Here is a 23,498-nt window from a genome sequence, read left to right as displayed (position 1 = left end):
AAGTGCCAGAATAAGAACCATCAAAACAGATCACTGGTAATCACCAGAGAGTAGGAGTATTAATCTATCTGATTAATCTGTTGAGCTGTAATAGTTCCTCAAGGGCAGTGTGATGAGTTGGTGAATGAACCTGGTGTCATTTTTCTGGCCCCTGCTCCAGAAGGACAGAGGTCTGTACAGGAAAGCTTGCTGGCCACAGCAGTGCTCCCATTTTCACTGGACTGAAGAAAGCAACTGGATACATCTCCAGACGCACTTGATTCTACCTTTGCTGAAAATTTTGTAATGCTTTCACCAGATCCATAGTATTATTGTAAACACAGAGTTATAGAAAGACTTGGGTGGGAGGTGGACTTGAAAGATCATCTCGTTCCAATCCCCCGGGCATAGGCATTCAACAAGACCAGGTTGCTCAAAGCCCCATCCAACCTGGACTTGAACATTTCCAGGGATGGGGCATCCAGCCTCTCTGGTCAACCTGTTCTAGTGTCTTACCATCCTCAGAGTAAAGAATTTTTTCCTAACATATCTAAGCTACACCTCCTCTCTTTAAATCCATTTCCTCTTGTCCTGTCACTACATGCCATTATAAAAGGTCCCTCTATGGCTTTCCTGTAGGCCCCTTTAGGTACTGTAAAGTCCCCTAAGGTCTCCCTGAAGTCCTCTCTTCTGCAGGATGAAAACTCCAACTCTCTCAGCCTGTCTTCAGGAGAGGTGCTCCAGCCCACTGATAATCTTCACAACTCACCTCTGGACTTGCACCAACCTTATCATAGAAGCTAATTCTAATGAAAGAATAGAATATACTCTGTAATAAAGTCAATCAGAAGAAGTCTCTCTGCCAAGGAAACAGCACAGAATTTTGACAATCAGAGGAGAAAAACTATAGAATAAATATGATCATAACTGACATACCATTACTATGAGCCACATTAAAGCAGGTGTGCTACATTAGTACACCTTAACATTTTTGCCTTCCACTGGATATCTGAATACTGTGAACAACTAAGTCTGGGAAGGAAATGAGATTTCACTGTATTTCAGAGAAAATTCCCTGACCACTCTTTTAAAGAGGATAAACAATTTATATCTTGCTTCTGGTCACTAAGAGAAAACTTATAAGTCATCTGAAACTGAGATGCTGAAGAAAGCACGATGGCAAAAACAGCATTATCTATCAATTTCCAATAAGGATTTTGGTGACTGAACAAAAATGTTTATGGTATAAATAAACTCCTACAAGCATTTGGACTGACACTATGGGTAAAAACTAAGACAAACGCCAGTTAATGTCAAGGATAATCAGCTATTAATTATTTTACAGACAAAATACAAGACAGAGGGAATACACAGTAAATGATTATTGAATTAAATAAATGGAACAAAAATTTAACTTATCAAAATATGTTTATATATATCAGAATTTAACATATCAAAATTTAACAGATCATATTCCAAGCAAAGACAAAATGACCCCAGTGACTTAAAAGCTGCTGATGCTGAATCATCTAGAGGTATAATTTCATCTGCTCACATTCCTAATGTAGGAAATGCTTACACAATTTCTGTCTTTTAAAAAGAGTATTTCCGACTGGGTCAAACAGAACCAATCCTTTTTTAATCAGTTGGTCTCCACTTGGCAGCTGCATATATGTAGAATATTTCTAAGAAGAAACCAGGCCACCAAGGGAAGCATCTTTTGAGCATCTTTTCTTTTACTCATTCACTTCTTAGTTTTTGCCTGTGCATTACATACTTTTCCCCTGCTGCGTTGGCCATGTTGGCTCTGGAATCAAACTGGCAGTGAATCATTTTGCAGTCTCTGACCCAGAATATTGATTCAATATTCTGACAGAAGCCATTCAGTTATAATCAGTAACCAAGCCCTAAAACTACACTGTTTTTCACATTCATTCATTCATTCCAGTAACATGACTAACAACCTTTAACTTCTTTCGTGGACTCTGAATACAGTAACCACATCATACCAGGAAGAAAAAAAGTAAAGCAAAACACAAACCATAAAAGTCCAAACAGGCCTCTTGGAGCATGATAAGATCACACTTTACAACACATTCCCCTCAGCAAAATAATACTAGGTACCCCTTTAATATCCTTCTTTGAAAGACAAATTTAGTCTTGTAATTTTCAAATGGGTCCATATGCCATTCTCTAAACCTTTCACAACAGACTCCTACTCTTTCTGGTGTCTGTATACAGATACCAGAGTCCCACAAAATATCCTATTAGACCCAATACTAAATTCCAGTTTCACCTGATGTCACCTTTCATTACCACAGGCAATTCAAAGCTCAGGCATTTTGCCACAGCTGAGGAGACAGAAACAACTAAAAGTTACTTTAGAGAAATTATTTCTCAAAAAAAGTCTAGGAAGAATGTACAAGTCTACTCTCTCCATTCCCCGCCACCCCATCAGGAATTATTCAAAAATGTGTTTTTCCATTTATTTACCCTTGCATTAATAACGAAACTATTATTTTCTTAACTTTAAATGCCTACAAGACATAAAGAATTTTGTAAATAAACAAAAGATGAAATTTGATAGAGCCAATCCTTAAGCTTAGAAATGAGAAAAATACAGGTAATTAGTTCTATCTTCTCTTGCATAGCTATACCATGTCTTGTCAACTTCATACAGACAGCAACAAGTCAGACCAGTATTTTCAACACTGAGGAGGGGGAAAGGAATCTCTCTTTTTTTCAGAGAGAAAAAGTTTAATAAAATACTTTAAACAGAAATTACTTCAGCTACAGAAGACCAAAAAAGATGGTAAAAGAAGCAATGAAATAGCATGATGGATCTCAAAGCTTTTTTCTTTCAGAACATCCTAAGAGAAGGCACAGAGAATTATTTTCCTTTATACTGTTCAATCATTCTATGTTTGTATGATAAAAGTAGGTTAAACAAGTATGATGGACTAAATCCCAAGTCCAAGAGTCTTTACTGGACAATCTGTAGACCCGAATCAGGAATCACTCTAACAAGTTTGAAAGGCTTGCCTCCTTGTGGAGGCTAAGCCCAGGACAATGAACAGGCCAACAATTACTGCCTGAAACAGTTATCATCCCAAGTGCAAAGGACCATATTAAAAAAAAAAATCTGCCTTTGGCATAATGAGCAAAAATAATATTACACAGTTATGCCTTGAAATAAAAACCAGACATCTAACATAAAATGGTTTCTGACTGTTAACTTCAAGTGAGGAAGATCTAGGATATGTTCTCCTTCCAACCTACAGGAGAATTCTATTAAAACATTAAATTCTAATCATAAGAATCTTATACATATTACAATGGGAACAGTATCTTCTAAGTTGAGAGAAATAACTCCGAAGGATAAGTTCCCTTACCCCAAGATGAATCCTTTAGTCTCTCTTCCTCAATTCCATCCTTCTTAAGATGAAGCTTGGAAGAAGAATCCATAGTTAGATGGATACAACAAGTTATGCCTAGCCATGAAAATGTATCTTTCAGCAAGAGAATTTAAGGGAAGAGAAAAAAGGGTTTGAGGTTGAGCTGACAGTTTTATGGCAGATGGTCAAGAAGTCAAATCTAAACAACCTTTTCTCTTTTGGTTTTATCAAAACATAAATTGAGAAATGTTGTAAAACACGAACAGGAATTTTGAACCCTTGATACGTCTAAACAACTTCTCTTACCTAACTGCAGAAGAGTGATTTTTTTGTAGTAATTCATACTTTGCCTAAGAATCTGTAAAGTGGTCATATTCAAATATGATGGGATAGCCCATTTAAACAAGTTCTTTTGGATCCTTAGGGTTGGACTAAAGTCTAGAATGAAAGTTTTTAGCTAGTATCTACAAAGAACTTATTTTAAATGGGTGTGTGAAACTGAAGTTTATAAAGGAGAGATTTAATACTTGGACACTGTATTATATCAAGTCCCACATGTGTTGTCTCATTCTTTCCTCTGGACATCTGATTAGTCCCATTCCACTACAGCAGCAGCAAGTTGTAAGATAAGTGCACCAAGCTGTTCAGGGCTACTCAAACAAAGTAAGAATATTATCTTAGATGTGAAGTAACTACTTAGGTGAATGGCTAGATATCACTAAAATCTTGTTACACGACATAGCAGAAATCTCATTCAGACCAAGTGACAGAGATAAGGAAATCAGCAGAGGCAGAAACCAAGGGGGAAAAAAAGGGAAAAATACAGGAATAAGGGAAGGACTTACATCCACACCATTCCTATCATTTTGATGTCAATGGAAGTAAGACATTTTCAGAGCCTGGAGAGGGATCTCAGGTCAGCAGGAGAGCAGAACAGCATAAAGGAATTCCAGCCACTCCAGCCAGTAAGTCAGCTTCACTGGGGATCCAGTTTAAATCTCCCTATACAAATTCACATAGAATGGGGAATAAACATGGGACCTGATGAGACACATCTGCAGGTCCTGAAGAAAGTGGCAGATTAAGTGGCTAAGCCACTATTAATCATATTTTACAAGCCATGGCATTTTGGTGAAGTCTCTACTGTCTGGAAAAGGGGGAAAAATCCCCATTTTTACAAGGAAAAAGGAAGACTCGGGATGCTACAGGCCAGTCAGTTTACCTCTGTTCCTGGCAAGATTTTGGAGTAGATACTAATGGACACAAGGCTAAGGCACATGGAAAATAAAGGGGTGACTGGTCACAGCCAGAACAGCTTCACTAAAGGCAAATCATGTCCGACAAATTTAGTGGTCCTCTACAACTGGGTTAGAGCATTGATGGATAAGGGAAGAGCAACTGGACTTGTACAAAGCATATGACACTGTTCCACATGACATCCTTGTCTCTAAACTGAGAAAGGCATGAACTTGACAACGGAACACATGGTGGATATGGAGTTGGCTGGATAGCTGCCCTCAAAGAGTTGCGGTCAACAGCTCAGTCTCCAAGTGAGACTGAGACCAGTGCCAGATGGTGTTCCTCAGGGGTCAGAATTGGCACCATCGGGGTTTCATATCTTTTTCAGCAACATGTACAATGGGATTGAGGGTATCATTGGCAAGTTTGCTAATGACACCAAGCCGTGGGGTGTGGTTGACATGCAGGAGGGAAGGGATGCCATCCAGAGGGACTTTGACAGGTTTGAGAGATGAGACTATGTAAATCTCACGAAGTTCAGCAACTTGCGGCTGCAAGGTCCTGCATGTGGATTGGGGCAATCCCAAGCACAAATGCAGACTGAGTAAAGAATGGATCAAAAACAGCCCTGAGAAGAATGACTTGAGAGTGCTGGTTGATAAGAATCACAGGATCATAGAACCATTTAGGTTGGAAAATACCTCCAAGACTACTGAGCCCAACCTCAACATGATCTGGCAATGTACTCTGGCAGCTCAGAAACCAAACCACAATCTAGGCTGCATCCAGAGCCAGCAGGTTAAGGGATTCTGTTCCTCTGCTCCACTATTGAGAGATTCCATCTGGAGTACCGAGGCCAGTTTTGAGGCCCACAGTATAGGTAAGATGTGAAACTCTTCCAAATTAAGTTGTGGTTTATAGAAAATCTGTAAAGTTTCAGAGTGCAACAGAAAGCTTTACAGAAATGCAAATCTCAGTACCGGTTAATACAGCGTCTATAAGCAGCAGACATAATAAAAAACTGAAGTAATATATACTGCTGCTTCACAGTGGAAGGAAAAAGCTGCACATAACTGACAGAACAACAGATACTGCTGAATACAGGAACATCACACATTACTATCGAGACTTACAATACCTTCAACTGAAGACCAAGTCCTAGCTAGCTAGAAAAGAATAGTATTCAAGCTCAGATATACTGAGAATTCAGAATATTATACTATAATCCAGCAAAGAATATATTAAAAAAATGCTATTCAAAAGCATTAGCTTCCATGAAGACTCACACCAACATGCTGTCCTTATTTATGTCCTACAGGTATTGCAACAGCTCTGTACTGGAAGCTCATGCCATAGATGTTTTAGCCAAAGGTCTCAATAATATGATTACAGCTCTTCTATAGCAGTCCGAAATATTACTGCTTATTTGCCAAGGCCCTGTTAACAATCCCAAACTCCGGGAATCCTTTCAAACAGTTTTGCACTTTCAGGAGTCATTATGGGGAAGAAAAAAAGTTGTTTTATTTTACCTGTACTACTGTTGCAAAACCAGCTTTTTTTGGTTGTTAAAACACTGAACTTTCTGAAAACATACAAAAAAACCCAAGAGATGCTGTCTCTTTGCAAACACACATTAAAAAAAAAAACAAAGCAGTTCTCTGCAGAAAATAATGAGAAATTAATTACATATTTTTAATAGACTATTATCTAATAATACAATTGTTAAAATGAAGGGATGGGGGAGCCCATTCTCTAAATTCAATGGAATAACAATCCTTCCCTTGGACCCTGAGTTTATGCCTTCAGGTTACAAAAACAAAAACCCTGGAGAACTGGCAAAAAAATTATCACATTATTGTTGGCACCAAAACAAAGGAACTTTTAATCTATTTCAACTGAAATCATATGATCCCGTAGCCTGGGGGAAGGGCTATTAATAGCAGTCAGAGCAAAGCAGAGAGGACAGCAGCGTTCCTCAGCCAGGCAGCAGCTTCTCTGCAGCCCTTCCACTCCCTCCACCCAAGGGCAGAGGCCAGGGGGCCGGGCAGCCCAGTAGCAGCAGTGGGCTTGCAGAGGCAGAGCTGGGCACCTGGGCTTGGCAGCTTCTGACAGCCATCCCCAGCTACAGCTACAGCCTCACACCACAATCCTCCCAATGCCAGCTGACCCCACTGTTGATCGTAGCACATTTGAAGAGCTTTTAGGCTACTACTGCAACACACTGTGTGTTACTGTATTCACAACTGGAAAAGACAACAGAGGCAGCATGGTAAAAATTAAATTGGCTGTGAGTAAGTCCCTATCTCCTACTTGGTATCAATAATATATTCCTTTAATGAGGGGCAGGAGAAAAGAAAAAAAAATCCACAAAACAACCAAGGAAGATGGAGAAATGGCTTTCATCAACAGAAATGCATACATCAGCCAACAAGCTGAATAATCACAAAATGGGGGAAAACCCTGATCCAAGCATTAATAATTCAATTAGTATTCATTGAAATAACATTGATTTTAATTAATCTATTTCGCATCACTGTTCATATCCTATGTGCTTTCTATTACAGTTTAAAAATCATTAGTGTATGAGCCTGCTAAGTACTCATACCTTTAAAAATAACAAAAAGGAGACATTAACTTTCTGAATGAATATTTTAAAGCCTCAAATAGTCAATAAAGAAAAATGAAATGTAATTGCTTGTTGCTGTGCATTACTAATATGGAATACACTAGTATGTTGCCAGCTGTACTATATACATAATTAGATTCATTGGAATTTCAGTATATTAAAATATTGGTAAAAAACTGCATTAGCCTCCAAAGAATATTCTTGCCAACCTGTATTTCACAATACATTAGCTGGCACTTTTCAGTGACTGACTGAAGCAAAACACTTCATTTATTCTACTGCTCCACTCTGAGCTCATCCAAAATACACAGGAACAAAAAAAAAAAAAAAAAAAATACATGTTTCTGCCTGAAGTAGACACAGCAGATCGATAAAGAGTATCTATGTCCATGACAGAGCTTTACTGGAGATGATGTGGAACAAGTCACATTTCTACAGGAAACTCCAAGAATCACTGTAATTCCTAAAGCTCTTCACACCATGGCAAGCCAGAGCCAGCAAAAATGAACTACTTCACTTCCTTACTTTAGGACACAATTTCTTTTTTTTTATGTTAGGCAATGCTGACACTCTGGCCTTGGCCCTTTGGCAGAGGACCTTACCAGTGAGTCCCCACCAAGTTGGATAAAAGGATGAATAGTGATGCATAGGCAAATGTAATTTAATACAGAGCAGCAAGATCAGTCTGGACTATTTGGTGTATTAAAATTATTTTATAAGAGATAAAAACAAATATGGTCTCCTTTACATTCCCCTGCCATTATGTTTTATGTCATAATGATACAGTGAATTCACAATTATTGTTACATTTTATTTTAGCTTAGTTTACCTTATCTATTTTTGCAATATATTAAGGAAAATTGTGACTTTGGATGCCGCCTGATGTTTTTCCGTCTGACTGGGTAACTACAGAGATATGACAGTTCAAGCGCTTGGTTTCTAAACAAGGTTTTTTGCTACCTATAGGTGTCTAATTAAGCTCAGTCAATTTTTATTAGTTTCCACAGTTCAGATTTCATTGCAAGGCAATCGAAATACTTTAAATCTTTTCACTGTCAGTCATCTGTCTTTGCCTAAGAGAGTATTTCACATCACAGCTTTTACCTCATTCTCGAACAATGCTCATACTTGTTCTCTTAATTGATACGTGTTTACACTAACGATTTCTGCTATGTGTGAAATACTTTCATGTGTAAAATAAACTGTAAGTAGCATTTCTCCATCTCCACCCCAAACTCATTATCTAAATGCTACAGGTTATTCCACATTTCTATATACACAGAACACAGAAGTGCTGATTTTCTTATTTAGTAACAGTTGTGGTCACCTTAGGTGTGCCAACAGTTCAGCAAGGGGCACAGGCTGCCACTGCACATTATCACAGGATAATAGGACAGAAGAATTTACATTCCAGATATCTTTCCAAAAATACCATAATTGGTTTATCAACAGTACTCAACCAAGTGCAACATAAAGCTCAGGCACAAGCTTATTTTATATATGCATACATCTCAAATATATATGTGTATAGATAGCTGTCTACATATTTTTTTCCATATCATATGCAATATTGAAATACATTATGTTTTCTATTGGCATACACACCTTGCACCAGCCTGCAGCATGTAGATACAGTAAACACCATCAGTAAAGCACAGAAATCTTCGCACACCACCCTGTAAACAACCTCGGTACACTTCAGCTTCCACAGAAGTATGTATTTGTTAAAGCTCTTTTACTGAAAAAAGAAAAACACTAATAGCACCATGGGAGTTTCAAGAAAGGCAGGCAAATTATGATCACATTTACCATCTAATTTGCTCTCTGAGGCTTGTTCAAACAGTGCAAACATTGTGCTCCTCTTCTTCATTTGTTCTGACAAGCAGGATGACAACTAATCACCATCAAGAGCTTTCCCACTCTCCAGGCCCCCGTTTTCTGTTTATTCAATTTGATGCCTTCCAGCCAAGGAAGCTGTTAGCCCTCCCTGCCACCCCAACTGAGAAGGCCAGCTCTCCAAGGCCAGATTTCAACTCGAACTCTTTGTAGGGTGTGAATCCAGTGCTAAGCAGGAATAAGACAGGCTATTTCTCCTGTGCACTATGTGATGCCACCAGCAGTGGGTTCTGTACAGGTTGACAAAACCACCTAAGGAAGGCAAATGAGTTTTTAGAGTGGCACAGAAAAAGGAGACAGAGGAGAGACATCCTCTACCCTCTTCCTTCATTTTCCCCAATGACAGTTCTGTGATCTACCAAAGCATTGCCATGCATGCCTTAAAATACAATGCAAAAATAATAAACCTAATTAAAAAAAAAAAAGCTTGGAAAGTTACTTCAAGAATGTCTGTCTTTTGATAGATCTGGTCTTGACAACTGATGCACTGATTTGCCTTGATAACACTCCGCCAAACAATCAAATTACCTTGACTTTACGAGTTAAGCAAGTGTCATTGTCCACATGCCCCCTCTGCACCCAGAGCTTAAGCAAGACAGTACAAACTGAAAAGAAAAAGTACTAAGCCATAGTACTTCACATGCCCATTGGATTATAAGAGCGTACAGTATGAGATGCATAAGCCACAAAGACAAGCCCTTGCAATAAACCTAAAAGTTATGTTGAAATTTTGATATTTAAAGATGTAGAAAGTGGGTATGTGTATGCAAACAAGGACTCACTACAATTCAACCTTATTGATCAGCGGTCATATCAAAATGGAGTAATATGTTAACATATATGGCATAAATAATTATAAAAATTTTCACTGCTTCAGCTGTCTGATATTCTATTATTTCTAATAATGCAAATAATGTTAATAGGCTAAGTTCAGACTCAGTCTTAAGAGATCTTGAGCTCTGCATTGACCAAACCCATGGCAAAAATTCTTTATTTTGCTTTATAAGCACTTGAAAAAATGCAGCCAGGCATTAACTGATAAAAAGTACACCCTCTTACCATGAATTCTATCCCTTTACCTTCAGGTAACAGCCCATAACCCCACCAATGTCACCAGTATCACTAACCAGCACCACTGCATTAGAGTCAGCTATCCAAAAACTGACATCAGGAAGATGCCTGGCTCAAACATTATTCTGCTTTTTGAAAGGTTTTTAAATGTTTTCCTGGATCGTGCCAGCCTTCCGCTTACACACATAATTAAACAAACTGCACTAGAATGCATTTTGAGTCAGGTGATTGTTCATGAAATATTGTGAAAACTTGTCCTAATACAAAGGCACTACATAGGTGTAGTATTTCTCTCTAAAAAAATCTCTTCTTTTATAAATGCCTGCTCAGGTAAAGATCTAGAAATATAGTATCACGTGCAAATATGTTTAGAGCCTCATACATGGCAAAGGGATTCAACAGGCCATGTATAACCCACCACTTCTTAGAAAAACTATTTGAAACAGAGAGGAATTTTGCAAATTAAAGATGACAAAGGTTTCTGTAAAGGCACAATAAAATTCTTTACTAAGAGGCTGGTATGTTCTTGGGAAGGACAAAGTGGGGGGAAGCCATTCCCCTTTGTTCCTTCTGCTTCCAAAAGTATTTGCGATCTCTTTTTCTTGGAAAATTTTAGGGGACAGGATCATTAAGACTGTTGTCTCTGCTGCATATTTCATGAGAGCCTTCAGTATTTTCTCTATTATGATGATAAATACCTTCACGGCAGTGAGAGGTTCCCTCAAATCACTCTGCCATCCATGCATTACACCAGTCTATGGACCAAAGAGGTGTATTTCCTGATTTAATGATAAATCTGGCAGCCTAATGGATTTTAGATTAGACCAGTTCTCTCTCATGTCAGTACATAGTCTTCAATAATTGTCTGAGTCTGAAGATGTTCAATGCTGAGCTACTGTCTCCAGATACTTCATATGCAATTTCTGTAGGCTATGATACTTATATGGTCCACATTAAATTCAGAGGTGCCTTTTCCTTTAACCATTACTGCTGTTTTCTAGTGGGCTCATTTGTGATTTTAATTTGTAAAGCTCAATTAAGCCACCATCCCCAAAGCTGGATGACACTGTAGAGCTGCAAAAGATGAGTTACGGATTTCTTTCATCTCATCAGCTTCACAGCATAAACTTCAAGGATCTGAAATTTTGAGCTTTTACATCAGACATAGACACTTGCAGAAAGAAATTGAGCCCAAAGTAGCTTTCTTTAACAATTAATATCCTATGCAACTTCAGTGATGTCAACAGAATCAAGAGTGAGGTAAATCAGTGTGCATTTTTGGCAGGTTTCCCTTTTCTGCCAATTAGAACAATTAGAGTCTAAATTTCACATTGAGCTAAAAGAAATTAGCAGTGTTGTCCTGGTCAAACATTCAAGTAAATAGCACTTGCAGCATTAATAATAATTGCAGTTCTTCAAGGTATCAATATCATATTCCCATTGGCTCATTTTCCTATGCTTACTACAGTGAATGTATTTTGATGAGTGACATCTGCTTTCTCTGTGTCAAAGGAGAGAGCTGGCTTTCAGCTGCTAAAGCAGCAGGCTGCCAAAGCAGTTGGATTCACCTTCCCTAGAGAAGATTTCAAGCGCTTCTGGGAGGCCCTTGGGTACAGAGGAGTAGAGGAGGTGGGAGGAAATAGTAAGAAGACAACTGATTTCAGACATTCTTCTCCAAGTGGCAGGGAGAAGAGAGCAGGGTACAGAGGTGGGTAAAAGGTAGACTTGGGCTCCTAAGGAAGAAAACACATCTGAACCCTTTGTTTATTCTTAAATGGCTCATAGGGAATACATTTTTAAAAGTATTATAGCCACCACAAGGCTCTTTGTAAGAAAACAGACTTTTTTGATGGGGAGGCAGGCTGTGCTTTAATAATGGTACTCTAACTAATTTCTGACTACAGCCACTATGTATAAACAGGCACAGACCATGAGATTTCTCATGTTCTTTAATGCTAGCTGAAGGTGACATGATAGGTGAAATTCAATTAAAAACGCAAGCAACATATTTTGTTGTGTAATAATTTCCTCTTAAAATCGTTTGAGAGATGCCTTTTCAATACTGTAGATGTGCAGAGGATACTGTCAAACATCTGGTCTGTCCACTCCTAGCTCTGTCAACCTCTTTGAGGCCAGCTCAGACTAAATCCAGGTGTTAGCAGCAAATGTCTTTCTGCGCTGCATGGGAATCATGAGAAGTGGGAAGCCAGAGATGCAGCGGCAGCACATGGGAAAGGAAGCAGCCCTGAGCAGCCACAGACTGAGAGCTGTTCTTTGAGAGGAGTTAAACTCTGAGTCCACTGAAGTCAATGGGAATTTTGCTACCAACATAGACAAGACTTTGTCTCTAAAATTCTGTCAAATAAGCAAAGCCAGTTGACTCCAAAAGAGCTTCAGCATTATGCTTCAGATACAACAATCCTAGGTGGGGCTTGAAATAATTTTAGATTACAATTTCAGGGGGAAGTCCTGTCAACTCTTTCTTCCATTTAAGGGCAGATTTCCTTATATAAAGTACTCTCTTCCATTTGAACATTCATGAAAACCCATATTTCCAACACATCAAAGTAAGTTTTTTTACAGGTCAATAGGTTACTACGAATTAAACAGCCCACATCCTTGCAGTGACTTACACACCATGAATAATAACATGTAAGAATAGACTGAAGCAGAAAGGAGTCAAGAAGTAAAAAACTAGGAAATGCAAATATTTTACCTTGTCTTACTATCAGCAGATTGTTTTCAGAGGAACCACAAGCTACACAAATACAAAACAAAATATAAATACTAATTTTTCTTATCTTTTGTCTGTACTCAACATGCCTGAGGTAATATTTAAGCAAACATTAACAAGTGATCTTAAGTAAAATGACATCTTGATTTTTGGTCTTCTAAAATGCCACTAGAATTTCTTATAAAGTGGACCAGTCACAAGAAGCCACATCACATAAAATAGGAAGGATCAACTTTCTGTTCAGCTACTTACACAGCCTATCACAAAAGCAAAAACACCCCAAGTATATCTGAAGATGGTATATTTCTGAAGAAAAGTATATTTCTGTCTATAAAGGAAGCACTACTACAAGTCCCCTACCAAAGTACATAGGCTGTCAGTAAAGCCAGTGCAACAGCAGCATGTCAAATCTAAGGACCCCACCTGCAGAGCCACCAGCCCCATATGAATCAACACTGCTGCACGCACATGTTGGTCCAGGGCACTGTGCATCAGCCTGTGTCCAAAGGACAGTCTCACCATTCTTCCATTTTTAAGTTAAAAAGCTAACTAAATCTATATTGCAGAAAAAAGTCCTCTGTAGTACATTTTTTTCCCTAAGTTCAATAAGAAAAGTACTGTATCAAGTGGCAGTAGTAGGTAGTCTTTATTGGGCTCATAAAAGATTATGATTTTGCCCTATTCTCTGTATAAGTGAATTTCTTAAAATATCATTTTTAAAACGGCACTTCTTCTTCTCATGATAGTGTTTCTTTAATATATTAACTTTCTCACATCCCATACTTTGATGGTTCGGCAATTTCCTAGTTCATTTTAAGTCATTTTTTGACAAAACAATACCAACAGTTCAGTAAGTGTCCCACTGCATTTTGCAATTTACGTTTCTTTTTGAAATATCCTCTTACTGAATAGCTTTAGCAACTAATAAAATTCTTCCATTTCAAAGCCAAAAGAATCCCATTAAGCACTAAACTCCTGAAGAAGGGGGAAGGACTAGTGATACTGACTGTTGATGGCAGATTTTGGGTTTAACACAAGTAAAGCCTTTTTAAAACCAGTAATCCATTACAATTAACAGGTTTCATGCATAACCTACTGTATGGATTTTTGTACATTTGATGCTTTGGCATACAGATGTGTACACATACTTATAGATATGTGCATACAGGCATGCAAAGATATAACTGTGGAGATATATATATAAAAGTATATAGTGACACATACACAGGCACATATATACATGCATATCAGCCACCACTGGTGATTTTCGCTGTCTGGCTAAACTACAATGAACAAGGAAATATAGTGGAAAGTCACCATTATGAAATTAAATATATTCTTATGTGATTGATAAGATGCAATAACTAAGCAGAGTAGAACCCTGGTGAAGGTGCATAAACCTTGCTAACATAAATTCTGTCTGTTAACAGTGAAGTGAACTGCTAATACGATCACTCCCAGTCTATGATTTATGGTAACTACATCAGTAATAGTATGATACTAACTTTTATGAATTATGAACTCCTATTGCATTCTCATTTCGGAAAAAAAATTACACCCTTACAAAGAGCACTTGTCTAAAAGTAGGGACATAAGCAGAGGTGCAGATCCAACTTTTTAAAAAATTCACTCCATTTAACTCCTAATACCTGTCCATCCACTGGAGACAACCTTTCCCACTTGAGATGGGAGCAATTTCAATCTGCTTCAGTTCGAAGCAGAATATCTTAGGTTAATATTTTCTTTAGTTTGCCTGTGGTACCTTTCTTCAACTTCCGTTTGAGAGAAAAATCTAATGGTTGAGGACTGCACCTTCCCCAAGATGTAACTGGACTTTTGCAAGAAACAAGCAATGCAAAATCAAGTTCTGCAAACATCTCAAATAATATGTTTTGATTCTAGCATAGACAAAGAATGTTTAAACTCTCTCTAGCCCTAACATTAAATAGTAAATACATCTCCTTTACAGTCTATACGAGATTATTTTCTTTTAACATGGACTAATTATTTTATTAAATACTTGCGTTAAAGAGCAAGGTCAGCTTCAGTATTCCTAGAAAAAGGGCACTAAAACAAGCCACCTAAAGAAAGATACCAAGAGAAGAGCATGATAGTAATCAGATTTGAGAGAGAAAGGTAGTTTAAAAGTTTAAATTTGCATCAGTCTCTTCCATTTTGATGAGTAGAAATGACAGCTACAGAGTATTTGTTATTTCACTATCATTCATAAGATGTTCTGGTTGTATGAACTACAGGAATATATGAATATGTATTTTCATAAACAATACATATGACAGTCTTAAGTTTAATTTATTTCACAAACAGAAATGTTTGTCCCTTTACTCTAATACCCATTGTCCCTAAAGACAACTATATTAATAACTTCAGTTTGGTTATTGTCCTGATAAATCACAGCATTACAAAAGGGATAGGTTTGTAAGGAGCCAGAGTAAGGTACCAAAATTATGGTAATTTACGTTACTTATGGTCACATAAATATTGTCATAATTTCTCTTTCTTCTAGACAGGATAAAATACCTGGTTAATGAATAACAAAGATGCTTCCAATTTCTCTCATCACTTGGAGCAATCAATGTAAAAGACAAAAAATTCAAGAACTAAAATAAATCCTGTGAAGAGTCTGCTTTAGTGGCACTCATTTTAGAACTGCCTGCCTTTGCACATGGATCTATAAACGCTAATTATCGAGGTCATCACAGATTTGTGTGGTATTTCAGGTTTTTTCTTTGCTTTTCTATTAACCTGAGAAATAGAAGTCTTCGTTCTAAAATTATTATTCTAAAACTCTAGAATATCTTAGAACTACACTAGAGCTGTCTAGACACTCTTCAACAATTTCCCCTTTCTTAATTTTCAGAGGTTACAAGAATCAACTGCTGTAGCTACTGCATTGAGAGGTTAAAATGCTGTTTCCCCACAACTAATAAGTCCTTTCATTGCAACAATTACTTTCCAAAGTATTAGTATCTTCTTTGGCAAACACCCACATTTGTTTTCCTATTCATTAAGGTATTTGCAAAAAAAGATAGAGTAATTCTCCTGCAGAAAAATATCCCTGAAGTAACTTTAACTAATAAATCTAGCTTCAACCAAGACCAGGGCATTCTTCATGCCCACATTTTACCAGATAATTCTGGCTTGAGGTCTCTAGAATCAGTGACAGGTGGATCATCTAACGAAAGCAAATAACTTTGGGTAAAGCTAAGCCTGCAAAATGACTTTTGCTGCTACAGCAGTGGGCTACCATTAGGGAAAGAGAGAAACTAATGAAAACTTTCCTCCACATGCCAGGATTGTCACTGACACAATGACAATTGGCTTACAAGAGGCAATAAGACTACAGACAAATGATAATATCATGGCCTTGACCTTTGTGCTGTCCTCCCTTGTGTCTTTGGTATGTCCCTCCAACAGGCTATCTCCAGGAGTGATGAGGAGGTCTCATTTTGGAGAAAGATAAAGTGGAGAGTTCATGCGCTTGTCAGGTGATTAAGTCTCACTGCATACATTGTCATACAGTGAGTGGAAGATAAGTAAAACACCCCTCCAAAAACAAACAGAGCAAATATGGTGCCCAACCAACTCTGACTTCCCAAGATAACAAATAAGCAACTGAAATTCTACTTCTGCAGAACAAAGGTGCCAGCAAAACAGAAAGGTAGTCAGGTCTGTCTCTGAGCACAGGACACACATCAGTTTTAAATAAATTCAGCTGAAAGTGGGCATGAAATTATTCCAGGATTTAAAGAATGCTGTTCTCTACACATGTGTGATATAGCAAAACACGTGACAGCTGTTCGAATTGAAACCAGGGAGAAGTAGATTTAGAATGTTCTTGGATTGAAAAAGACAACCAGGGCAATTTAGTGGACATTACTGAAGACAAAAATAGTCTGATGGAAAGGATAGTCACTTACAGAAGCCAACAGACTTTTAGCATTAGAAAGAATTCAAAATACTACTAGAAATGTTACAAGCAGCATAGATCAGTATAGAAATTACAAGCTGAAATTTCACAAAAACACGTCTTTGAATTGTACCTGCTTTGACAACTATCATATGGAAATACACAGGTTAATATGCAGGGAAAAACGGCAACAATTGCATGAGTTTGGAGACAATCAGCAAAAACCCACAGAGCATGTATGGTAGGAAGAAAGTACCACTAGCAATAAAAAATTATTCAAAGAAGCAGTAAACACCTTCATAAAAGAATATTTTTGGCACTATCTTCAACAAGACAACTTTGATGACATAAAAGATACAAAGATTTTTATTTGGGTGATAATATTTGGGACAAGAGTGGGGTGAAAAGCAATAGAGCATGGCCAGAAATTTCTGAGCAAGAACCTGTACTTTCAAAGGCTAAAGCTAACCAAACATGTTACATTCTAGAGAACAGAAACAACAAATCTAGGCAAGAAGTTAACTGGAGGATCTGATTTCACAATGAGGCTGTCACCAACCTGCTCTACCAGATACACAATGGGTATTTTGATGCTATGGAATGAGCTCTGGAACGAGGAAAATATGTAAAGAACAGGTGATTTACAGACAAACTCTTTCTAATGAAAATCTTGGACAACACAACCAGCATTTGCATCAGAAACTCTTCATATTTTCTATGGTAGCATGAGAGATAATATTTCTGGCATAATGACCCTACAATGGTATTATCTAAACATAGAAATAATAAAGCTAAAAATTACGTACTGAATAAGTCTTTACAACTTTTTAGTATTGAAAGGAACCCAGAATTGACTAAAATGGGTCTTAAGCTGTCTCTGTCCTTTGCTAAAAATCCTCAGCCAACTCTCCTTCCTTCCCAGGTAGATATTTTCTTTTTTCCCTCTTCCAGCAGTGGAAGATCTGCAAGCTAAGGTCAAAGCTCAAAAAAGCTTCAGCAGTTGTAGACATTCTCTAGAATACTGGACAAAATTTAATTGCTAAAACCTTTGTTCAGAATGAAACAAACTTAGAGGAGTGCCTACTCCCCACATCACCAAGGAGTTAATGTTCAGTGCAACATTGGGTATTTCAGGATGTACATTTATTATATGTGAAAACTACTCAGGGGCTGAAAAAATATCTCAGATAAGGGCTGGAAATACCCTGAACTGGCCTAAAATGAAAGGCCAGAATTGGAATCTTCAGTTATCCCATATGCCAAAAGCGACAACAAGTAAGTCAACATAGGCAGTATAAAATATTGACACTGCAGCTCTAAGTAGGATAGATTTGTTTATGTTACTTGGAAAAAAAATACACTTCTTTTAGATTAATATTCTCATTCTACTGAGGCAGCACCTCCTAATAAAATGACATCGAAGCTTGGAATGGTGTATATGCAGTATTTTCACTAGATACAGCACGGCTGACAGTAATAGCCAATAAAGGACAACTTATTAAGCAGAAGTATAAGTTCTAAGTAATTGAGCAATTAAAAAGTTTTATTCTCAAGAATAATGGATTTAATGACAACAATAATGCAGATATTGAAAAGGGCATCTAGTTAGATTCCAATCCATGTTAAAACACAGCAGTATCACTTCTTTCTTTAATCAATGCAGGTAACTGGTGGCAATTTTTGAAGTGCTACCCGAAAACACATATATAACAAAATTAATAGATAAAAATAATTAACAATGTTATTAATATTATAATTTATTTAACGGGAGTTTAATATTATAATTCATTTAATGGGGGGGGTCCTTCCCATTGCCACTGTAAATAATGCTGTCTGTGTCTTCATAGTGGGAAATATTTGTTGCAAGCCTTAAAAAATGCAAGTGAAAATATTGGAATTGTTGGGTGCTGTAACATGGGAGGAATAGGGCATCCGGTCACCCTGCTTTTTTCAGATTTTCTAGGCTTTCTGATGTTGACATTCTTGTAGTGAACTTTCTCACATACTTTCTGTAAATAACTTATTGTTTTGCATTCTTTTATGGAGGAAGAGAGAGTTGATGGACTGTTGGTTTGACCAGTGTCTTTGGAGAGGCAGCACTGTCACCCTCCAATCTGCTATCACTTTTGGAAAACTATAAATGTTAGAGTCAGAAAATAAACTTCCTTTTTTTCCTTCACCTTGAGAACAGCAGTGTGTGCTTGTGTTCTTTTGTTTCAGAAAGAAACCCTATTTCAGTTTCAGAAAGGAAAAAGATAAGAGGGATCAAATTTACCTCTTTGCTTAATGGGACTGAGGGCAAATAACAATAATGCAGTAATTGGACAACTGAACATCAAAACACAATGCAGTAAGAGAAAATGGGTTTTCTGGCTTTGCTCAATACTGGATTCAACTTCTCAAGTCTAAGTAACAGCACCAAAGATCTCAAACTCTAACTGGATTAAGTAATAGAATCATTATCAGGTTGGTTGTTTATAACTTGAAATTATGTTGAATGCTAACGTGTTTATTTAGCAAAACTGTTACAGAAACTAGGCAAGAAATGGCATTGTGGACCAAATGTCCAAGTTTCTAAACCAAAAAACCAGCACTATAAAAGCTCTTCTACTTGAAGAAAGAACTATCAGATAAGGTGTAATTTTTGAAAGCAACTGATCAGGGATAAACTCATTTTCCAGACTGCTGTGCATTCTTCATCCATAGTCAAGGATGTGGCATCGGACCCTGTCTTCTATCAGAGGAACAACACTCCTAAAACTATAATTTACACTCATTCAGAATTGAAATGCAGGGTTTATTACTCAAGAGCCTGGCAGCTGAACAGCAATATGTGGATCTACCCTGTGAACAGTATGTACTGTAGGCAGAATTGTTAGAATGAAGGAAGACTAAAGATAAAGCCAAGACTCCTGGTGAGATCTATCAGATGCTTATTAGCGCAAGAGATTTCAAAAGCTACATGACAGAAGGGATAAAACAGCTGAAAATAATCTCATATAGTGTACAGTCAAGGAGGAGACACAGAAATACCAGTGCTATGTGTGAATATAAGCTAAACATTTGTAAAAGCAGTTCATCCTAACAACTAATGTAAAAAGAAGACAAAAGTACTGACCTACTTCACAGCTCTTCGTGTTCCGACTACCTCATACAAGCTTTAAGGCTAACAGGTCATCTTCATCCTCATTCATTCAAAATCATCCTCCAACTTTCCCTTTCTCTTCATCTGCCAAGAAACCTGCAAGGCGATTATTAATGTAATGCAATGTGGAAAAGCAGTTGAATGAAACAGTGTCACTGCATTCCAAGTATGGTGGAAATTTCTTCCAAGAATCTCTATCAAGTCACCTTTGATATTTATAGTAGATTTGCAGCTCCTTCCCCCCAGTTAGCAAACTTCTGTGCATATCTACTGAAGAAGAAAGAAAGAAAGGGAAAACAGTGCCTTTGCCTCAGGATAAATGAAAAGCTATTTCAGTTATGGATGTTCTTGACAGTGTCTGGTGTGATAGGAACTTGCTGAAGACCAAGTTCTCGGCAACGTACACAGGGAGAGTGACCTTTGAGTGCAACAATAGTTTTGTTAGGATGTTAATTAAAATCCATATTGATCCACAGAGCAAAGTATACAATAGAAAATTGGGATATACTATATCTGGTGCTGGAAAGTCATTCATAAGAGTACTCAGGCTCCACACAAAACACAGTGCTATCACTGACACAATAAAGGGCCCAAAAACGAAATAAGTTTCATGGCCATGACAACACTATGGGCACTTGAAAGACAAGGTGGGGAACTATGATTCTATTCTAACTCAATGGCATAAAGCAGAGAGTAGATAAAAAATAGGACACGTACTACTTGTTTATAAAGACTTCAAGGGAGAAGTGACTTAAGCAAAATCCTTTAATGGAAAAAAAGCAATATGCCAACAACTTTGTCTAAAAGCTCCTGCACAAAATTGTCAGAATGAGATATATTGCCCTATGTTGTTCTGTCTATTTTTTCTTTTTACATAATATATCACCACAAACATTGATTTCAATAGTGTATTTCAGTGTATTTCAATTACACACTACGAACTATTTTAATCTCTGCTGGAGATTAAACAGTAAGTACCTTTTCAAAAGCAAAATACAATCCATCCCAGTATTTTAATGGGAGGATAACAAATTTCTTTGTCACAGGGATTCAGACTTTCATGCAAATGTTAAGATATTTCTCAGTTTAACTACCTAATTTTCAAGTACGTACAAGTGAACTATACATACAATGCACAGAATTTACATGATTTCCCCTCCTCTGAATAGCAGGAAAAGACAGAAGGTTTCAGAGTAATTTTGTTAGAGGACGCTCTTATATAACCATGACTATATACAGTAAAGAATCAAAACATATGGTAGGAACTGCAAGGTCCAAATTGTTAATCCAACAAATGGATGACCAGAAAATGCAGCATGTATTTACAGTGTTGATTAGGGCAAGAGAATTGAGAACATCCTGAAACACATGGAGCCCAACAATGCAATATACCCAACCAATATTTATCGCTGCCTCTCTAGAAGCAATTTCCATTTTGATGTGTTCTCTCACACATGATGTTCTGAAACAGTTAAGTAACATGAAAAATACAGGTTCAAGACTATATCTGTCACAGATGAAAATACAGCATTTATGCAGCATTACATAATAAAGCCTCTGGCTGACGGACCCAAGGTCCTCTCAGCATTGCCACAAATCTACATATTGTCATACATGAGAGATTTTTATGTTTGCTTATGAGAATTAAAAAGAATCAACATAAAAAACCAAAAGAAAACCCACCTAGTTATTGAGTCTAAAGGGCTGAGGAAATTTAACAGTGACATTTGGTTGCCATAAAGGTCACTAATTAGTTCACAAACATCTGCCTGGAAAGCCACCTATTTTAGTCAATGTTTTCTAGAGAAGTCAAGGACCATGTTAAAACCAGACTGGGGGGAGAGGGGGTGGACAATACTGAGGGTAGATCTGTATTTGTTCTGAACTTAAATGACAGCAGAATTGTGAGGAGGGGAAAAAATCATGGCAGCTCTTTGCACACTTATTTTAGAAACTAGGGATGAATTAACTCGATCAAACTGTTTACCTAACCAGTATATCTAGCTGAATTTTCTATTATGCTAATATAATTGCATTAACACTGATTTTTGCCAAATTAAAAATAAATAATCAATGTTAAGCATGAAGCCCTGTAAATTTATGGAACCCAACAAATTTAGGGAAGAAATCATATGGGATGCTATCTGCAGGAACAGATGACTGGACTGATGATCCTAGAGGTCTCTCCCACTCATGTTTTCCCAAACTACTACATATAAATTAGATACCAATTTTCACTAGTAGCTCAACCAAGTTTTGGACATGTGTATTTAGAGTTGAAACACGAATGCATCCTCTCAGTACATGATCTGGACTATAAGATGATTATTTCTGCTCAAGTCCTGCACAGCACCATAGCTGTCCCTTTCTGTAATGCTTTAATCTAATGGCACAATTAGTCCAGTTAAGGATTAGACATTATATCCAGAATTTTACAAGAGTTCTCCTAACCCTAAGTATCAGAGAATGCAAAAAATACATCAATCTTGCATGTCTTAGCTGGTAAGAATTAAATACTTTCTACCATATATAAAAATTAGCATGAAGAGATACTGCTACAAAAAGCTGTACCTAACCCAACATTTTGATACATCTAAATAAATTTTAGATGTATAACATAAAAAAAGTATGGATATACACATAGCTATGCACATCTGTATATATTGCCACATGATTCTGGAATAGTATATTTGACAAACACACACAAAAAAGGAGGCAAATACTCCATAATTTACTAGTAGCATGCACTTATTTAGAATGCTTTATCAGGTCCTGATTTAACCTACCTGATATCCCTATAGAGCTGGAAAGTATGAACTAATTTTTAAGGCACTGAAAGAGAAGTAAACAAAAAAAAGGCACCAAAATAGGCACCAAATCCCAGGTGTTCCAGTTTTTAATAGTGAACTTTAATCCACTAAAAAGCTACAGGTCTTATTTTGGGATATTATCTTCAGTTTTTGACCACTTGTTCATGGAAATCTTTCAATCCCCCTATCCCATGAGGAAAACAATATATTCAATCTAAGGAAACCACTTCTGCTTTTTAATAGCCTTATCTGACAAAGAATAGGTCTTGCAAAAGATGAGATGCATAAATGGAAAACCATTCAACATTTGAGAAAGGTGACTAAATTCACTACCATAGTGTCAATTTTTACTTTCTAGGTTTATTTTTTGAGGGTTTTTTTAAAAGGCCATTTATGAAATATTAGAGATGCCTGTCTTATATTAATGTTGTGTCCTCTGACATCCACTCAGTGAAAGATAAAAAGATGGCATTAAGTTTTAGCAGTGAAGTGAAATGTTGCATGGTGCAAGGTGACCCAGTCTCATTTAACAGATTACCAAAATATAATCAAATAAAACCTATGATCTTTACACTGGCAAAAAAAGTGCAGCAAGAGGACAAATGTGATTTTAAAAACTTAAAAGACCAATTGAAATGAATCATGTATATTTTTACAATGTAAGTGAGTCCTCTG

The 23,498-nt window shown here is 37.1% G+C and overlaps 1 protein-coding gene across 3 annotated transcripts in view; it reads right to left on the bottom strand.

Annotated features, from left to right (window-relative positions):
* Positions 1 to 23,498, bottom strand: part of FIGN (fidgetin, microtubule severing factor) — a 103,881-nt gene that overhangs the window by 44,711 nt on the left and 35,672 nt on the right. Inside the window, exon 2 of one of the 3 annotated variants that reach the window (XM_054277869.1) lies at positions 19,987 to 20,109. The exons of the other annotated variants lie outside the window; for them this stretch is intronic. The gene's annotated coding sequence lies outside the window, so the exon portion shown is untranslated. The remainder of the gene's footprint in view (positions 1 to 19,986; positions 20,110 to 23,498) is intronic. 3 annotated transcript variants of the gene reach the window in all.

This window comes from Melozone crissalis, unplaced genomic scaffold, assembly GCF_028551555.1.
Source record: "Melozone crissalis strain CALT ecotype California unplaced genomic scaffold, PUWL_Pcris_2 ptg000023l_1, whole genome shotgun sequence".
NCBI classification, from domain to species: Eukaryota; Metazoa; Chordata; class Aves; order Passeriformes; family Passerellidae; genus Melozone; species Melozone crissalis.
Note: the sequence above shows the minus strand (reverse complement) of the source record. Positions and strands in the feature narration are given on the sequence as shown.